We start from the raw sequence: 18,973 nt of genomic DNA, 5'->3' as shown, positions 1-18,973 counted from the left end.
TTTCACCGAGGGTGCTGGCAGCTGGACCACATTTGGTCCTTTACAGGAAAAAAAAAGAAAAGAAAAATATCCTCAAACAACTCAAATGTGCTATCTCAATCTGTGGTAGGGCAGCAGAAAACTACAGAGATAGCACTGTTTTGCTTCGTATCCCCACTGCTTGGTTACCAACTAGAGTAGGCAGCTATACCATTGAGAGGATTGGGCATTATGTGGCAGAAGACTCAAGTCTCTCAGCTGCAAAAGGAGTGAGTGCAAAATAAACAGCACTTTCAGCCCTGTATTATTTGTTGTATATGCATGAGCAACAAAGGGAGTTATTTTCAAACCTGGTTTGGTAGAAGGCCAAAGGACAAAAGGAATATGCTGCATGAGGAGGAAAAATTACATCTACCAGAGCTGTCCTCGCTTTAGTTTGTTTCCTGGAACTAACTCTACCTCTTTTGAACTGTATTTTTAATAGCTTAAATAATTTAAAGTCTGAATGAAATCTACCTAGACCTTGCCCCTTCCTTGTTAGGAGGTTCTTTTCCTTTTATTTCACCTCTTCCCTATGGAGCTCAGAAACATGGTATCTTGCACAGTTGCAACTGTGCAGTGTTTGCCCCCCTTGAACAGAAGGAGCTTGTCTCAACAGCTGCTCCAGATTTTTTGGCCTGATTTCTGGAGGAAACAAGGCTCACAAGATCACACTCTATATAAGTCTTTGTGAGCCAAGGATTCTCCTGTTTAGGCTCTCCAGTATCTCACACAACACAAATTTCAATTGAACCTTTTCCCACAGCACAGACATTCCTAGTATTTTTCTCTCATTTTCTCTCATATTGGGATCCTTTCTAAGGAAAGATCTGAATCACAGACCTTGATTTTTGCAAGTGTACACACAGACTGCTGACCAAACCAAAATCACAACCTCCCCCTTAAATAAAATGCAATATTTTACAAAATAAGGGCTTTTCCATCCTAATGTAACCTAAGTAGATAAAATAGATTAAAATATTAATATAGGTCCTGTTCTTTCTATAACTGTAAACCTTTTGCAGGATTTTCTCATCAGTAGTTCTGAGAGGCTTGATAGCACTATACATCCATGCAGCAGCAGCATGAAGGTTACAAGATTACCCTGTGTTGGATCATTCTGGATCCCAGTTTGCTGAACACCTACTTCATATGTTTATATGGTGTTTTATATATTTTTGACTGACTTTTAACTTTTAGTAACACTACATTTGCCTATTACTCTTATGGTTCTTTTTCATCTTCAAGCACTCTGCATACATTAACTAATGTAAACCTCTTAATCCTCTTAATTAATCACTTCAGTACTTCTTGTTATTTCTGTTCCCCCCCACCCCTGAAATGTTAAGGACCGAGCTGAAGAGTTGTTGCTACAGCATTAATTCCACGTCTTATAGAAATCAGCACGAACCTCAGCAACTTGCCTGTAAAACACTTGATTCTACTGCAGAAACATTTGAGGTTTTGCATGAAAGCAGTGGAAATTTACAGTACACTGGAAAGAAATTTGATAAGACATTCTCACCGCATACAAAATAATGAAAGAGTGTTTGAGCAAAGGTTGTCATTGCAAAGGAGTTAGAGGATTTAAAAAAAATCTCTAAGAAAAAGCCAAATACTTATGAAACACTGGTAACATATGCATACATATGTTCAAGGATTCCTTTTAAAAGATCACTGTTTTATGTGCATCATCTTTTACACAATACTTCAGTATTGAAAAATACTGCATATTGAAGAAATAGGTTAATTCTCTAACCTAATACATAAGGTGTTTTCTTCAGAGGTAAGAAAGATGAACATGGAGTTAAAAGAGAGAAAGGACTGGTTAATCAGAACAGGCAAAGTTACAGGTTTTTCTGGAATTCTAACTTGAGCTCAGACAAAATTGATTAACATTTTAAAAACAAACTGAAGGTTTGATGTGAGAGACTTCTTTGAGGAGAAAAGGATTTTCAGAGAAGTTACGTGCTTGGGGTGAAAATGAAACAAAACTAATTCTAAGAAAAGTTTGAAAGCTGAGAAAAGAAAACCTGCCTATTCTAATAATGTTAAGTGCCGTCAGTGGGAATGTTAATTTTCTTTTGGTTATAAAATTTGGATCTGTTGTGGTTTAACCCCAGACAGCAACTAAGCACCATGCAGATGCTCACTCACTTCCCCCTCACCCAGTGGGATGGGGGAGAGAAGAATCGGGAAAAGAAGTAAAACTCGTGGGTTGAGATAAGAACAGTTTAATAGAACAGAAAGGAATAAAATAATAATGATGATAATAGCAATAATAAAATGACAATAATAATAATAAAGCCTTCTTGCTGGCTGGGCATGAGATGCTGAAAAATCCTTGACAGTATAAACAATACTTAGTAACAACTGAAAACATCAGTGTGTTATATCATTATTCACATACTAAATCCAAAATGTAACACTATACCAGCTACTAGAAAGAAAATTAACTCTATCCCAGCTAAAACCAGGACAGGATCAGACTGGAAAATTAAGTGCTTGAATTTTAAGGACTGAGTCACTCTTTAGAATATTTTCTGCTGTTATGCTCCCCCTGTAATTCTTTCTTGAACTTTATCCCGAGTAATCTTCACATGCGTGCATTGCATTCTAAGTCATTAAGGGTTTTTTTCCACCTTTTTTTGAATGGACCAAGGACCTGCTCCAATAGGGCAACTGCTATAATAGCGCTTTGCTCCATAAGACATATGAAAAGTTACAGGGCATCAGAATTCACTAAAGAGATCTTTTGTGAACAGGAAGCTAACACAGTTAAGTGAGAAAACATATGACTTTAGCTTAAAATAAGGAAAGAACAAGCTAGACAATTTTTAAATATGTTATAAATGAAGCAGGTTAAAATAATTTTCATATCAGTTTGACCCACTATCAAAACTTACTTAGCAAAATGCCTGATATAACCTCGTGGCATAAGCAGTCCTCTAAGTATCTGTGAAAGAAAACTGAGAGAAGACCCTACAGAGGGAAAATGCAATATGCAACTTTAAGGGGGAAGGAGGGAGATGGAAAGAAGAATTAATTTTTCAGTTACTGGAAAAATCCCACTGACAAATAAACAACTTGCAAATACATTGTCAAGAATAAATCATGTCAAGTCTTTTATTATAAAGTAACAGGACTTGTGACTGACGATGCAACACATAATGCCATGTTTCTAGACACTAGTAAGGCTTCTGACAACTTTCCCATATGACATCCTCATGAACAACTTAGGAAAACTTTTTCTTGACTTTACTAACATAGAGTGGTTGCATAATTTATTGGGAAATCATACCCAGAGTGTACTTATTTATGTTTAGCTGTCAAAATGGAAGGATGTATTGAGTGGTGCCATGACTTGAATGAAGCTCAGCAGGCATGCATAAAAGTACGATACGTAAGCAGGAGTAATCAACCAACTGTACAAATACTGTACATGGAACAACTGGCTAAGGAGGAACCAAGGGTAAATCACAAGTTGAACATGACCCAGGATTGGCTTGCTGTAATAGAAGCAGCTCAAGCTAGGTTATATAAACAGAAAATAGACAACAAAACAAGTGAAGTGATCTGTTTAGCCTGATCAGCGCTGATAAAACCACAAGGTAAGCAGAATAGGGTATCTAGTTTGGGGCACTGCCCCAAAGAAAGACTTAGACCCACTGGGCAGACTCTAACAGAGAGCAACAGGATTTTCAGATGTCTAGAAAACATGACCTAAATAAAACATAACCGAAAGAAGACTGAGGAATGTGATAATAGTCAAGAATATAAAAGTTACTGTAAAGAGAACGAGAATGTTTTTCTCTATACATGCACATGACTGCCATCAGCTGGTGGACCCATTTTTCTCTGTACCTATGCATTATAATGCCCAAATCTTAGACACATTCCTATGGGTCCCATCAGGCATTAAAAAAAGTGTTGTAGAAGACAAACTAAATTTGTGTTTATGCTTTCATTTCTGTAATGAAAATATCATACTATATACCATTTATACCTTCATACTCAGCTCCAACTCAGAACTGCCATGTTCCTTAGCCCAAGTGAAATGTAATATATATATATAAATATTGCTCCCAAATTCTTCATATTTATTTAATGCTTCTTCACTTTCCTTTTAAGGCAGCACATCATCCAAAGTGTAATAATGCTCTTCTTTCTAGCTTCCTTTCGTGTTCCTCTCCCCCACACAGTAGCCACCAAAAATGCCAGCTAGGTACCTTTAATAACCTCTCTTACATGTACTTGGAAAGCTCTCTTGAACCATCTTTAAAAAAAAAAAAGTGCTGGTTTCCTGATCAGTCTGCAAGATCCACTTTCACAATTAAGCTTGTGCAACTAAAACAGAACTGAAAAATGGGGAAAATACACAGCAGATCAACTATGAATATTCTCATGCTTAAATTTCACCTTGGAATGTGACTGACTGTGATAATGGAAAATTTGTGGCTATCTCAATTTATAGTTTTTATCCACTGGCCAAAGACACTGAACACTCGGGTTTCATGCAAATACAAAGCACTTTACAGTACAAGATGAGCTGCTTTTACAACACAGTTTTCTTTAGTTCTTCTCAAGGTGTTTTACAAGGCATTAAAATAACTCCAACAAAACACCTAGTCAAGTACGTGACCTGTGTAAAACAAAACATGTCTTAAGGTTGAAGGCCAAGCCCCCTTTTGTATCTCAGTGTGCAAATCCCATTGAATCCCATGTAGGATTCTTAGAAGGGTTTTTTTCACAAGGGAATGAGAGAGAAATCCAGGTCTGAGACATCCCTCTTGCAACCATGAGAGCTGAATTACTTTAGTTTCCAAAACAGCTAGACTGACATAGTCATCAATACATTACACACTGGATGCACAGAAAGAATTCTTGGAAAGAAACTGAGATTCACTATGTCCCGATCCAATGTCGGGGAAGGTTTTGATATGATCCCAAGAGCGAGATTAAGACACAAACGAGGTCAAATGCCGTATAGTCAAAAGAGTTTTTATTATCAAAAGTAACAAAAGTGGAAAATGGTGGCGATAGGATAGAATGGAAGAAAAGGTAGAAATTAAGCAAGCAGTCGGGATAGAGTTGCAAGGATAGTCACCACCATGGATCCAGCGGCGTCCCGTTGGTCCTCAGGCCAGCAGTCGGTGGTGGGAGTTGCAAGGATGGTCACTAGCACGGATCCAGCGGCGTCCCGTTGGTCCTCAATCTTCAATTCTTTGGTGAGGAAGAAAAGGCCCCCTCACCACTTGTTTCTAGGGGTTCTTTACAGGGCATATTTCGATGATGTCATGCGCTGCAGGTTTCATTTATCACACAACCTTCGCGTGATCCATACCAGAAACCAATATCTTATCAGCTCCAGCCCAGTTTCCTCCCCTGGATGCCTCAATGGCCTGGTAATCGTCCTTATGGACAGAGGAGTGTCCCGCTTAAACCGGCCATCTTGGAGACAAAGGGCTCAAGATGAGCAGTTCACAGTTCCTTGATGACAGCCCAGTCCCTCATACCTAACAATCTTTGAGGCAAATGGTTTGAGATAACAATTCAGCCTCTTACACCACCCCGTGGCTCAAAGATTGTTTCAGGACCCATGGTGGTTTTGAGAAAAGATAGCTATATAGAAAAGCCAGAAAAGAGCATTTTATACAATCTGTATTACCGACGGTGTGGTTTGGTGCACAGCGCGAATTTGTTTAACACCGTCAGGCGAAATAGTAGTTACAAATTGTATATTAGTTACAACACGTTGAATCAATCGTATAAAGCATGGAATGACACATGGTAAAAAGAATAACATGGCAAAACCACACAACAAGTAAAATAGGATTCGCTTAACCCATGGACCTCCAGGGAGCCAGGAAAACATATCAATGTCCCAGCTTTTCCATGTCTGGACAGGAACATGGGCCAGCTTTCGTATTCCCGCAGTAATTTGTTTAAACAATTTTCCCGCTGTCATCAATTTTTAAACAACAGTTAGAATCATTTAGTTTACCACAAACACCTCCTTCCTCGGCTAGCAGGTAATCGAGAACCATGCGATGTTGTAATATTGCTGTTCGCATTTGTGTAGCTTGATCCGCCAATAGATCAAGGGCACGGGCTGTCTCGTTAGTAATGATCTCTAGGACAGCTTGTAACCGGATGATGCGATTTAGGTTATAGATAGGTTCTCGAGCACCGCTAACCCACTCATTTGGGTTCCAGGTGGCAGGTCCATAATGTTGTATGATACGTTGAGGCGTCCACTTGTCTTTGCCCCAGGTTTGACCACTCCCACCTGCAATAGAGGTATCAATGGATCGTCGATATGGATTGAGATCATCATATACTTTAACACCCAGTCCATCCCCTTCATCGTCTGGGAGCAGGAAAAACAAAGGGTGAATTACCCCCACATAACACACTCCAGTCCAATTTGTTGGTAGCAGTTTGTAGGCCCGTTGGCCACACACCCAATAGTGACTCTTTAAGGCTCGTGCACCATTTTCAAACAAACTGGTAGGTGTCCGTGGTGATTGGAAATATGTTGAATTACCTACTCCCAGAGGATGATCTGATGGACCGTTCATCAACAACCTGTCCACAGTTTTTCCCACCTCCTCTGTGGTGTCCCAGCAGATAGGAAGCCCATCCGGACCTATACTCAAATGTCCCTTACAGTAGTCTTTATTATCACTTGACCACCAAATTTGAGTCCCATCAGGGAGACGAGAATATGTTTTATCAGTGAGTCTGCATTTCCAGGCACCAGAATCATGGTGCCAGAAGCAGGTAACATTAAGAAGGTTATTAGACTGATTAGTGGAAGACCAAAAATGGGAAAACTGTTTCCTGTGTCCTGTTTGATTCACCCAGGCCCATCCAGACCAGCGAGGCACAAAATTTGGAGAACTAGAACTCAAAAGGCGACAATATGCCTGGTCGCCCCCCTCTGGCAGTGATATAGCTGCCCTATGGTTTGAACAATCAATTGGTCTACAACCGTCAGTGAGGCAATGGTTGTCATAAGTATAGGTCCAGTTGCACTTGCTATTTCCCACGGGAATACCATCTTTCTGTGTTCGGTTCAGACAATATTCACCTTGGACTGGGTATTGTATTGTCCAGGGCTGCGTGTCTTCACCCCAGTAAGAATCATTTTTGACCTCACTGTAATTACTCACTAACCATTTTGGGGAAATAGGGACAGCAGTCCATGTCCAGCTTTCCAAACCTAAGGGCCCACCACATACCCAACAATTAGTCAGATTAAAAGTGTTGGCCACTTGCTGGCCTAGAGCCACAAATTCATTTTGCCACTCCAAGCCGAAAAGAGGGGCACAGGAGTTTCCCCAGATATTAAAGGCGGTAACAATAGTTGACCAAAACAACATCTGTGGTGGTATAATGGACATCCTGTAAATATTAACAAAGCAATCACTGACAAAACTACACAAACAATTAACAGCTTCACGTATTTCCTCTTGAATGGTTAACATCTTTGCTGCCCCCTCAGACACAGTAAAAATGTCACAATAATGCTCTATCTGGGCATACCATTTTCGTACAGAGGCTCTCTGAGCCACCCCGTCAGGGGGTGGAGTTCCTGCTAAAACAGTCTTGGTTACTTTAAACGGGCCTCTAAGTACTATAGACTGCTGTCGAATAGTCCGTTCAGCCTCTCTCAAGGCTAAACTGACTACAAACAAACCTTTCTCCCAAGCAGTATATCTTTTTTTCTGCATCCTTAAAACTGCGAGAATAGAACCCAATAGGTCGAGTGGGTCCTTTGGGGCCCTTTTGCCATAAATGTATTGATAACTCACTTTTGGCAAATCCCCATTCAATATGGACAGGGTCTGTGGGATGAATAGGACCAAGGGCTTGATGGGCAGTTGCTTCAAAAATTAGCAATTGCAATGCCTCTTCGTGGGGCTTAGTCCATTCCCACTGAGCCCCTTTTCGCAACAAGTCATATAGGGGTCTTGCAATAATTGAAAAATCAGGGATATGTTTCCTCCAAAACACAAGTAATCCTAGTACGTGCTGTAAATCCTTTTTTGACTCTGGCATTTTAATCTGATCCAATGAGGAAAGGGTGTCAGGGGGGATACATGTCATTCCTCCCTTCCACCAAATTCCTAAAAACTTTACTTCGCTTGAGGGTGTTTGTATTTTCTCTGGTGGAATTTTCAGCCCCAAGCTTTCCAAGTGAGAAATTATATTATCCTGAGTTTTCTGAACCTTTTCTGTTTCATCCCCACCTACAAGAATGTCATCAATGTACTGATAAACACTGACCCCCTCCTCTGTCTGAATTACTTCTAGCTCCTGTGCTAACGCATGATGAGCTAGAGTGGGGGAATGCTTGTATCCTTGTGGGAGTCCGGTAAAAGTAAATTGCTGACCCTCCCAAGTAAATGCAAAGCGGTCTTGATCCTCTGTTTGCAGGGGGACCATAAAAAACATATCTTTAACATCCACTGTTGCCATAATCGGGTGGGCTCGTTCCTGGATTGTAGCTATAAACTCAGCAATATTTGGTACCGCAGCTGTCAATGGACTGGTATTTGCATTAAGTCTGCAATAATCTACAGTTAATCTCCACTTGCCATTAGGTTTTCGCACTGGCCACACCGGGGAGTTAAAAGGAGAGTGGGTTGGAATCACAATACCCTGTCCCTTTAAGTCCTCTAACACAGGCGCTATTCCCTCTGTGGCCCCCAAGGGTATCGAGTAGGGCTTAACATTTGTAAGCTTTGAAGGGGGAAGCAGCGGCGCGGCTTTTAACAGCCGAATATCTATTGTGGGAGAGCCAAACGACCACTGTCTCCCTTTATTATCAATCCAGGTCTTTCCCTTTAAAACATCGAGTCCTAAAAGGTTAAGTGGAAACTCCCCCACAACCACTGTCACTGTAGTGGCACTATCTTCTCCTGGCAAAGGCAGGCTGACCATTGCTAATGCCTGTGGCTGAACAATGCCGAATGCATCTGCCACAAAAAGCCGCTGTTTGGAGGGTGTAATTCCGCAATTAGCAGCATCTTTGGTTTTAATAGCTGAAATCTGAGCTCCGGTATCTACCAAAAAGGTGACTGGGACTTGTCTTGGCCCCACAATGCCTGTAATTAGTAAATCACCCAGGCCGTTTTCAGTGAGCTGTCTGATATACATCCAACCTTCGCCCCCCCCCCCCCCCCCCGCTCACCACTGGAAGGCGAAGGATCTAGTTTCCCGCCAGCTCTTGGGTGGCATTTGTTTCTGATAAATCAATCAGGGAAGGTGTGTTAAGGGTAGTATTCTCAAAATCCACTTTTCTGTTTACTGGTTTATCAGGCCACGCTGTTACCAATTTTTCCAATTTGTCTGTTGGCATCCCGTCCATTAAGCCACGCGGGATCCCCTTCTGGTATCCCCGCGCCCACAGTATATTACGTTTGTTAGGGATATCTCTCCCCCCCGGCGGTTTAGCAAGGGGTGTTCTCTTATCACTCCCAGGGCATGGAACTATTTTTACTTCAGCCCGCCTCAAGCCCCTGGAGTCTGTTTTGGTGGCTGGAGGGTTAACAGGACTATATTTGCGCCCGTAATTAATTAATTCCTGGGCCACTTCTCCCCAAGTCCACATTTTCTTATCTGGGGGGCGGCGGTGCTGATCAGGCATGAATCCTCCTGAAGCAGCCCCAACACTCTCGCCCTGGGGCATCGCCTGTATCTTTCCTTGTAATTGTATACCAATTGGTTTCAGGGAATCAGGGAGTCCCTGTATAAGGGGAGTCATTCGCTCAGGATCCACCAACATCATCATTGGGGACTCCTGTGTAGGCTCCAATTTTCGATCATACATCATCTGCAGACAAGCTGCCTTTTGCACACTCTCCACTAATTGATCAATAGTCCCCGTAATCGCGAGGGGATCTCCCCTCTCCAAGGGGTTCAAACCTCCCGCCCAATAGGCTGCCCGTTGGGTTAAAGACCAGGGGGCACGGTGATTCCCAGTAGTTAAAAACACTCCCGGTCCCCAATACCCTTCTGCCTCCTTTTCACTTAACAGAATCTGGTCCCCCCCGACAATGATACTCTCCACACATACTCCGTTTCTGACTCCTTAGGGGTTCGGCCAAATTCCTTTTTTAGTTTTGCCAACTCAGTGGCAGTATAGGGGACCTCTTTAGTTGTAACTTGGGGGAACTGGTCTTGCTCATCATCATAAATATATTTAGTTTTGACTAAGGGTCGCAATGAAGGCAGCTCTAACTTCTCCACTCTCTCTTTTGCTGCCTGCAGGTCCTTAAAGGGGTAGCCAATTTCTGATCTTGGAGGAATTTCCTCACGGACAGTACCTGCAAGGAGCTGCTCCTTAAGAGCAATTTGCAAATGTTTCACTTGGTTCTTTTCTGCTTCAAGTTGTGCTTTTAATCCCGCCACTTGTCCCATAAGGGACCTGAACAAGATTTTGGAGGGATTCAATAATTTGAGATTCTGCAGTGAGGTGGCAATCCCCTATCCTCCACTGCTGCGGCCAGACTTGGCACCAGAACGGCACAGACAATTGCCTTTTTCCTTTCCCTGACCGCACTCTAGCATCTTCTGTAAAGAGCGACCATCCAATCAACAACGCTCTGCAGATTATACCAATTTCCCGTGAGCCCAGTCTATCCCAAGCACAGAGGGGTCGCGCTTTATGGTTTTTCTAAAAAATCAAACAAAGCTTCTTTTCCCCAAACGGGCATTTTGCTATCACTCATCATTATACAAAGCAGGAAGCAGTCGTCTCAGGAAGGTAGCATGTAAAGTTTCAAACACCACAAGCCCTGCCCCCCTTACGTTCCTGAGAGGTCTCACGTATTAAAGTGGGGAACAGTTGTCTCAGGAAGGGCAGCACGTAAAGTTTCAAACACCTTATAAAAAGCGGGGAAGCAGGTCGTCTCAGGAAGGCAGCACGTAAAGTTTCAAACACCACAAGTCTGCCCCCCTTACGTTCCTGAGGAGGTCTCGCATATTAAAAGCAGGGAAACAGTACGGCACTCTCGTCTCAAGGTATCCTGTCCGTGACGCCAATTTAAATGTCCCGATCCAGATGTCGGGGAAGGTTTTGGAGATGATCCCAGAGCGAGATTAAGACACAAAACCGAGGTCAAAATGCCGTATAGTCAAAAAGAGTTTTTTATTATCAAAGTAACAAAAGTGGAAAATGGTGGCGATAGGGATAGAATGGAAGAAAAAGGTAGAAATTAAGCAAGCAGTCGGGATAGAGTTGCAAGGATAGTCACCACCAGGGATCCCGCGGCGTCCCGTTGGTCCTCAGGCCAGAAACCAGTCGGTGGTGGGGAGTTGCAAGGATGGTCCACTAGCACGGATCCAGCGGCGTCCCCGTTGGTCCTCAATCTTCAATTCTTTGGTGAGGAAGAAAAGGCCCCCTCACCACTTGTTTCTAGGGGTTCTTTACAGGGCATATTTCGATGATGTCATGCGCTGCAGGTTTCATTTATCACACAACCTTCGCGTGATCCATACCAGAAACCAATATCTTATCAGCTCCAGCCCAGTTTCCTCCCCTGGATGCCTCAATGGCCTGGTAATCGTCCTTATGGACAGAGGAGTGTCCCGCTTAAACCGGCCATCTTGGAGACAAAGGGCTCAAGATGAGCAGTTCACAGTTCCTTGATGACAGCCCAGTCCCTCATACCTAACAATCTTTGAGGCAAATGGTTCGAGATAACAATTCAGCCTCTTACACACTACTGCTTCTAAATACTATTGTTGCAAATATTCTGATAAAGAAATCAAAATTTAATCACATAGAAGAGTTAGGTTTGATTAAGAAGTAAGATTGTGAAGCATAATGTATAGGAGTGTTAAGTTTGAAATGTAGCCATAGAAACTTTAGGAACTGTGTTATGTGTGACTATAGGAACCTTAATATTGTTAAAGTTTGAAATAGCTAACCATGGAAACCTCACCAGGAAGTTACTGGTTTTTCTATGTTTTGTTTCAAGAAACTAAGGAAACCATCATGGACACCAGTTATGCTGCTTGGAAACTCCTTACCCTTCCCATCTCGATTTGAGTATCGAAGATTCCAATCAGTAGAGCTAAGTGAAATTGACCAATGATTGTTTTTAAATAAGAATATTGATAAGGTTATATAATCAAAGGACCAATCATTATAAAGGTTAAATTTAAGAGCGAGCATAGTATGCATTTTTTATGTAAAGAGCTTATGTAACAATGACCTGACAGAAAAAGTCTATAAAAACCGATGGATTTTGATACTAAGTTGGACACACCTTTGGAGGAGCGATCTCCCGTGCCCCCAGCGCTGCAATAAATGAAGTGCCTGCTTCTTAACTTCACATTGGTGTTAAGGAGTTTTATTCCGGATTTCGGTAACACTATGGTCAGAAATGTTTCATATTTCATAAAGTCAGCAAGAGAATTAATACAGAATAACTCATACTGTGTTTTGCCTGCTCAGGCTAAAATCTTTCCTCCTTAAAATGTCAATCCTAGAATCTGAAACTGATTTGGAAACTGTTTAGAAGAATATTTTTTTTTAACCGTTATTCATTTATTGTCCTGATAATAAATCGAGATTCTCAGATCTCTGTTACCACATTTTGAAGAATTAGTTAACAGATATCCAAGCAGGTGCTACAGAAGAAATTGAGTTTTCAAATATTATATAAACTATTACTTCTTCTGCTATCACCAGCGGATAGTAAAAATTCAATCTCATAATATATGAGTGCAAGAGCACATATAAGTGCAGGTACATGAGTGCAATCATATAGGTACAAGAGCACAATAGAGCTCTGTTTATTGCATGAGTGTGTGTTCTTGAGGGCAAGGGGCTTTAAATACTTACAGACAATGCCTAAACAACAAGCAAATGGGTTAGACGCAGTAGTTCCTTATTTAGGAAATAGCTATGAAAACTTGATTAACAGTGCAAAAATCAAGCACTGAAGAATTAGGAAATCACCTCTGCATCCTTAGCTTTTACAAGTTCACAGTATTTTCACACTGAATATCCTTGCAGATAACCTGCTCCAACAAATAGCACATTCCTGACCCAGAATGTTTTTGAATTTTTCTAATATGATGTGAGGAAAAGATATCTTCTTCTAGCATCATTATGGAAACAGCTAAGCTGACACTCCCACAAGAAATTCCAGCCCAAGACACTTAAAGCTGGGAAACATTCTAAGCAATGAAAATTTTATAAAGTTTTAACAGAAATGTGAAGGAAAAATTGTTAATAACAATTATGAAACACACACACAGATGCAGGCACATATAGACATACACAACTTTTCCAGATTAGCAATAATAGTAGAGAAACTTTGTGCCATTCTGGCAGTTACAAGGATACTAAAATAGGCAAAGGTATAATTTGTAATTTAAAAAATATTCATAAAGTATACCTAACATAAACTTGTTCTGTAGGTAACATCCAGGCAACTTGTTTTTTGTGATGACACTTAAATTCTGGTTAGGTATGATATAATCTATTTTTTTTTTTCAATTTACACCAGTGGTACTTTTATCATGCAGTGATCTGCATAATGCAGTGTTCAGACTTTTTGTGAGGGATTGTACTGTCTTTTCTTCTTCATTTCAATGTGCTTGTAAAGGTAGCTCTAGTATGCATTTACAGATTTAAGAAGTACAATTGAAGTTCATATTCTATTATTTAGAATTTTCCTCCTGTTTTGGTGAATGAATACAAATACTATTCCTTTAGACCACAAGTCTTATTTTATTCACTAAGCACGTTTTTGAGGAAAAGAAACACTTCATTTTATCAACAAAATTCTTATATACTAATATTTCTCTTCAACTGTACTCATAACACCACAACAGGCACAGCAAGTCTCTCAACTGCTCTTTCTCTTTGCCTGCTCTTTCCATTCTCCTGGCTTTCATTTATGACCACTGCTTGAGACAAGAGTTTGATGGACACTGGACACCGTCAGTGTGACACAGAATGGCCATTCTCATGTTCTGATGTGGTGATCCTTTCTGTTCAGGAACAAAGAATGACTGATGTGATTAGGTGCAGTTTAGCAGATAGAAAGTACACTGCAATATGCTAATCTTTGATTCAGCTCAGACATTTGATGTCTTATCTGTGTAACTTACGCTACTTTCAACTCCTGGTCTGTAAAAATGCAGAATATATATCCGGGAGGCTTAAATCAATTCATAACACTATCATAAGAACAATCAGAGGTCCAGCTAGTGGTTGCTTCTATTGTAATTCCATGTGTCAAACATAACTTGCTATGAGAACATGAGTTTATGTCTATCCTTTCTCCTTGGTGAACTGTCTCAATATCTTAACATCAGGCTTAGGGGACTGTCCGGGGGTATGTCTGGTAACTTATTTCCCTTCCCCATCCCCATGGGTCCAGAGGGCTTGCTTTTCCTCTGTCCCATCTTCCGAGGTGCCCTTATCCACACACACACTCACTTCCCCTCGGTCGTGACTGGCTCCCTCGCGGGCTACGAGAACTGCACTACTGGAGGGTCCGCACTCGTGTGATCTCAGAGAAACCTCTCACACAATCGCACCTCGGGATAACCACCCCAACCAAACGGCTCACGCTTTATATACTCACCCGCTCCCGGGGTCTTCGTTTGGTCTTCGTGCACAAAATTTAAGGGGTCCTGCAGGTTCTTTTGCTCAGTTATCGTAATTTAGAGGGGTTCGTGGGTCCAGGGTATGGCGGCGGCACCTCTTCAAGACGGGGCTATCCGGGGATAGGGCGCCTCCCCGCTTGCAAGGGTCCGCACCAAAGAACCTGGATCCGAGTCACGGCACCAAGTTTGTTATAGAGGCTCGTGACAAATTGGAGGAGCCAATTTGTATTAAATAAAAGATCAAATTTATTAGCAAGCGATAAAAGAGCAAAACGGCGCTGGGCAGCCAGGGAGACAGTGCTCCGCCACAAGCTCACGCCCAAACAGGGGAAGAGCCTCTTTATTTATACAGTCTTTTTAGTCTCTGATATGTGAGGGCTGGCTGGTATCTTCGGTATCTTGTGCCATCAGGTGTTAAGTGGTCGTAATTTGCCTTCTGGTGGTTGTTGGGATGAAGGCTGAAGTCTTCCTCAGCTGTTCTTTAGGTGACTCAAGTCCCATTCATGCTCTGTAAACGTCTCTCTACATATGCTAATCATCGGTACTCATGGTTTTAGATAAGTGAAGAATATCCCTACCTCCACATGGGATTTCATGAACAAAGTTAACCCGTTCATTACACGGGAGGCTTAAATCAATTCATAACACTATCATAAGAACAATCAGAGGTCCAGCTAGTGGTTGCTTCTATTGTAATTCCATGTGTCAAACATAACTTGCTATGAGAACATGAGTTTATGTCTGTCTACACAACTTAGAAGTAAAAAAGTCTACACTACACAGAGGGGTGTTGACTGATTATATCTGTTCCTTGTGGTGTCATTTTTGCAACATACTTTTGCTGCGCAACGGAGCATAAGGCAGAAAAATAGCTATAATTAAAGAAGGGAGAATTACAAATTAATCCTAAGTAAAAAGATCTGGAAAGGTCCCGAACACATAGCTCACATGCTGTGAGAGACTGAAGGAGTTAATGTCTCAAACCTTGTGGTGGGGCAATTTCTGCTTAACAACTAACTCTGCATAACAAGGCACTCTGCCTAGCAAGGAACCACAGGTGAAAAGCAGCCCATCAGCGCCCATCAGCAACAGGAGGGGGAGGGTGTGCTGGAGGATGCACAGCTCCCTGTCCTATTGTGCTGTTCTGATGTGCTGAACAGGGCAGCTCACCATGTATGGCAAAAGATCACATCTGCAGGGAAGGGAAAGCTACTCCCAAACGACCCCCCCAAGCCCATGGCCCAAAGGCTACCTAATTAGCCTAATGAGTTCAAGTGCCCGCCTGAAGGAGGGGCAAGGATGATAAAAGGACACAAACTGAAGCCCCATACCTGCAAGCCCACCGGAACTGGACCCCCTCGGCTGACTGGACCCCTCGGCTGACTGAACCAATGCTGGACCCAGGATCGATGAAATTTTTCTCTCTCTGTCTTGTTTCTCTCTTTCTCTTTCCTTTTCTGTAATTCCTACATCTCACCCCTTTAGACATAAACCGTTGACCAAGTCTGGGACTAGGAGTGGATTCAACTGCCCCTAGGCTCCTCACTGAAAGGGAGTCTAGAAAGCAAGGGGGTCCACTCTGAACCTCGTGACTCAATGGGAGGGCTCTCCTTATTGTCTTCCCTGAACTGATTCCCAAATAAGCAAGGCCTGTAGTATATGTTTGGTGATGTAGGGTTAGCACGTTACACAGTTTACTGACGTAGTTTCATGCCAATTTTTGTTGTGAGCATGCCAATTCTTGTGAGCAAATAAAAACTGAGTTTTGTGAGTTAAAGGATCCCTGGTGTCGTTTCACCTTAATCCTGACCTGGGAATCAGCAAACCCGAGTCATCGTCCTGAGAAATTGGGACGTGACACACGTGCAAATAATAATACAGTTGACTACAAGCGCATTAAATTATGGAAGAAAAGAGCTCTAAAGGTTTCTAAGTTTCCCAGGGAAGTACTCAGTACAGCTGAGTGTTCGAATCTCACCCAATAGGCATCCCTATGGGGGGGGAAGAGAGGTTCAGCCCGTCGACTGATCCCAGAAATCAGCGATGTCCTCCCGACTTGTCTATGATGGTGTCTTCCCCAACAGTCCTCTTTTAAGCCCTTTTATACTATTTTATTTTTAGGTGGAGCTTGAGTGACTCTAGTCATACATACCTTTATTATGATTGATGTAAAATCTCCTCGCTTTACTTTTACAGGTATATGCTAGAGAAAATTCAGAGCGCATGCTCAGCGAGGGGTGGTTGCACCTTGAAGGAGGGTAGCTTTTGGGATGGAGGTGTGTTTTGGTAATATACTGAGATTATAATGAGCAAAGTTCACCCAGAGAACATGATTTAGCGTGTCAGTACCCCAAAACTGGGCACTTATGATATAAATCAGAAGTAAGGCCATAGCGTTGACAGAACACCATTGTTTTACCTCCTTGCTTCAGTGGATTCAATGCAGGGACCTACCATTCTTGTTCCTATCGTTCCAGTTCCCTATCCCTGCGATCACAGAGCCTGGCCGCAGCATCTCCACTCCGCTCCACCCTCCGTGTTACTTTTCAGAGTCAGCATACCAAGCTCCCCTGGTGTTGCTGACATCTAAGGTTGCAGGTTATGTTGCTTAGGGAATTATTATGGAACAGATTTCTTGCATATCCACTGCATTTCACCCTGGAGGTTTACCTTCCCTTAAGAGGGGGACATATCAATAAGTCACCTCCAGCAATCATTCCACACTCCCCATCCCATCGTGGGGGGAGTGAGTGAGTGGCTGTGTGGTGCTTAGATGATGGCTGGGATTAAACTACAACAGTATTCCGTTCCCCTTGCCCATCTGGCCCTTGCAAGTCAACACTCAGCTCTCCATACTGTCCCTGGTTCAATCCTTGTCTCCACTGCACTCCAGTCAGGTGTCTCCTGCCCCTGCACTGTCTGCACAGGTAAGTGCAGGAGATACCCCGCTGCTCCTAGCATTGGCTTGCCTGGAACTGAGCTGGCCCACAAGCAGCTGGGAGTGACTATGCCAAGAGAGGTTTTGTGCCTTGGCTACATAGCACACACAGCCGTGTTTTCGCTGTGACGTGCAGGCTAGCCAGGATCAAGAACTGAGAGAGGCCGTCTCCATCAATCTTCAGATTTAAGGCACTGAACTCAAGAAGTCTTGGAGCATGTTCCAAGTGAGATAATTCAAAGTATAACTTGACTATGTGTGGGTGGAGCTCCATGGGAATAGCTACATGCACACTCTGCCAAACTGCAAATACCATAGTAAAGAGATGGCAGGGCTTTTCAAAGAAAAGGTTGATAGATATCTTTTTATAATTTGAAAGAGAAAAGGTTTCCATTCTGAATGGAAACATTACATACAAAAACATTCCTCCAAATATTCAGTTTATGATAGACATTCAGTTTGAAAAGTGAATAAAAGCTTGAAAAAGTTATAAGCAACCAAAGGTAGATTCTTATTAAAATTCTTGATAAAAACATCAGTCAGCTTTCATAAAAGAAATTGCTACCAGCCCTACCTATAATTATTGTTATATACATTACAGCTACAGGGTTGTGTGATTTCCTACAAGTTTATACTGTCCTAGTTTCAGCTGGGATAGAGTTAACTGTCTTCCTAGTAGCTGGTACAGTGCTATGTTTTGAGTTCAGTATGTGAAGAATGTTGATAACACTGATGTTTTCAGTTGTTGCTAGTAGTGTTTAGACTAATGTCAAGGATTTTTCAGCTTCTCATGCCCAGCCAGCGAGAAAGCTGGAGGGGCACAAGAAGTTGGCACAGGACACAGCCAGGGCAGCTGACCCAAAGTGGCCAACAGGGTATTCCATACCATGGGACGTCCCATCTAGTATAGGAACTGGGAAGTGGGGGTGGGGGGAATCGCCACTGGGGGACTAGCTGGGTGTCGGTCGGCGGGTGGTGAGCAATTGCATTGTGCATCATTTGTACATTCCAATCCTTTCATTATTGCTGTTGTCATTTTATTAGTGTTATCATTATCATTATTAGTTTCTTCTTTTCTGTTCTATTAAACTGTTCTTATCTCAACCCGTGGGTTTTGCTTCTTTTTCCTGATTTTCTCCCCCATCCCACTGGGTGGGATACAAATTTTATACAAATTACAGCTTATTTCTTGCAAGTTCAAGGAAGCGGGTCTCAGAATTATCTGACAGGAGAAAATAATTTCACATGAACTAGTTTAGGTAGCACATTCACGCAAAGAAAAAAAACCCACAAAACCATGATGTTTTAAGAAACAGTCAAATTCACAGCAGAAGTCAGGATTATCAGCATTTCTAATGGGACAATATGATATAAGTCAGT

At 42.1% G+C, this 18,973-nt stretch overlaps 1 long non-coding RNA gene across 1 annotated transcript; it reads right to left on the bottom strand.

Annotated features, from left to right (window-relative positions):
* Positions 1-881: 881 nt before the first annotated feature.
* Positions 882-16,601, bottom strand: LOC121233005. Its single transcript, XR_005931800.1, has 3 exons — positions 16,519-16,601; positions 14,809-14,816; positions 882-891 (listed from the first exon to the last, which is right to left on the bottom strand). It is a non-coding gene; the product is annotated as an uncharacterized LOC121233005 (long non-coding RNA).
* Between the last annotated feature and the right edge of the window lie 2,372 nt (positions 16,602-18,973).

The sequence above is a fragment of the Aquila chrysaetos genome (assembly GCF_900496995.4).
Source record: "Aquila chrysaetos chrysaetos chromosome W unlocalized genomic scaffold, bAquChr1.4 W_unloc_3, whole genome shotgun sequence".
Taxonomy (NCBI): domain Eukaryota; kingdom Metazoa; phylum Chordata; class Aves; order Accipitriformes; family Accipitridae; genus Aquila; species Aquila chrysaetos.
Note: the sequence above shows the minus strand (reverse complement) of the source record. Positions and strands in the feature narration are given on the sequence as shown.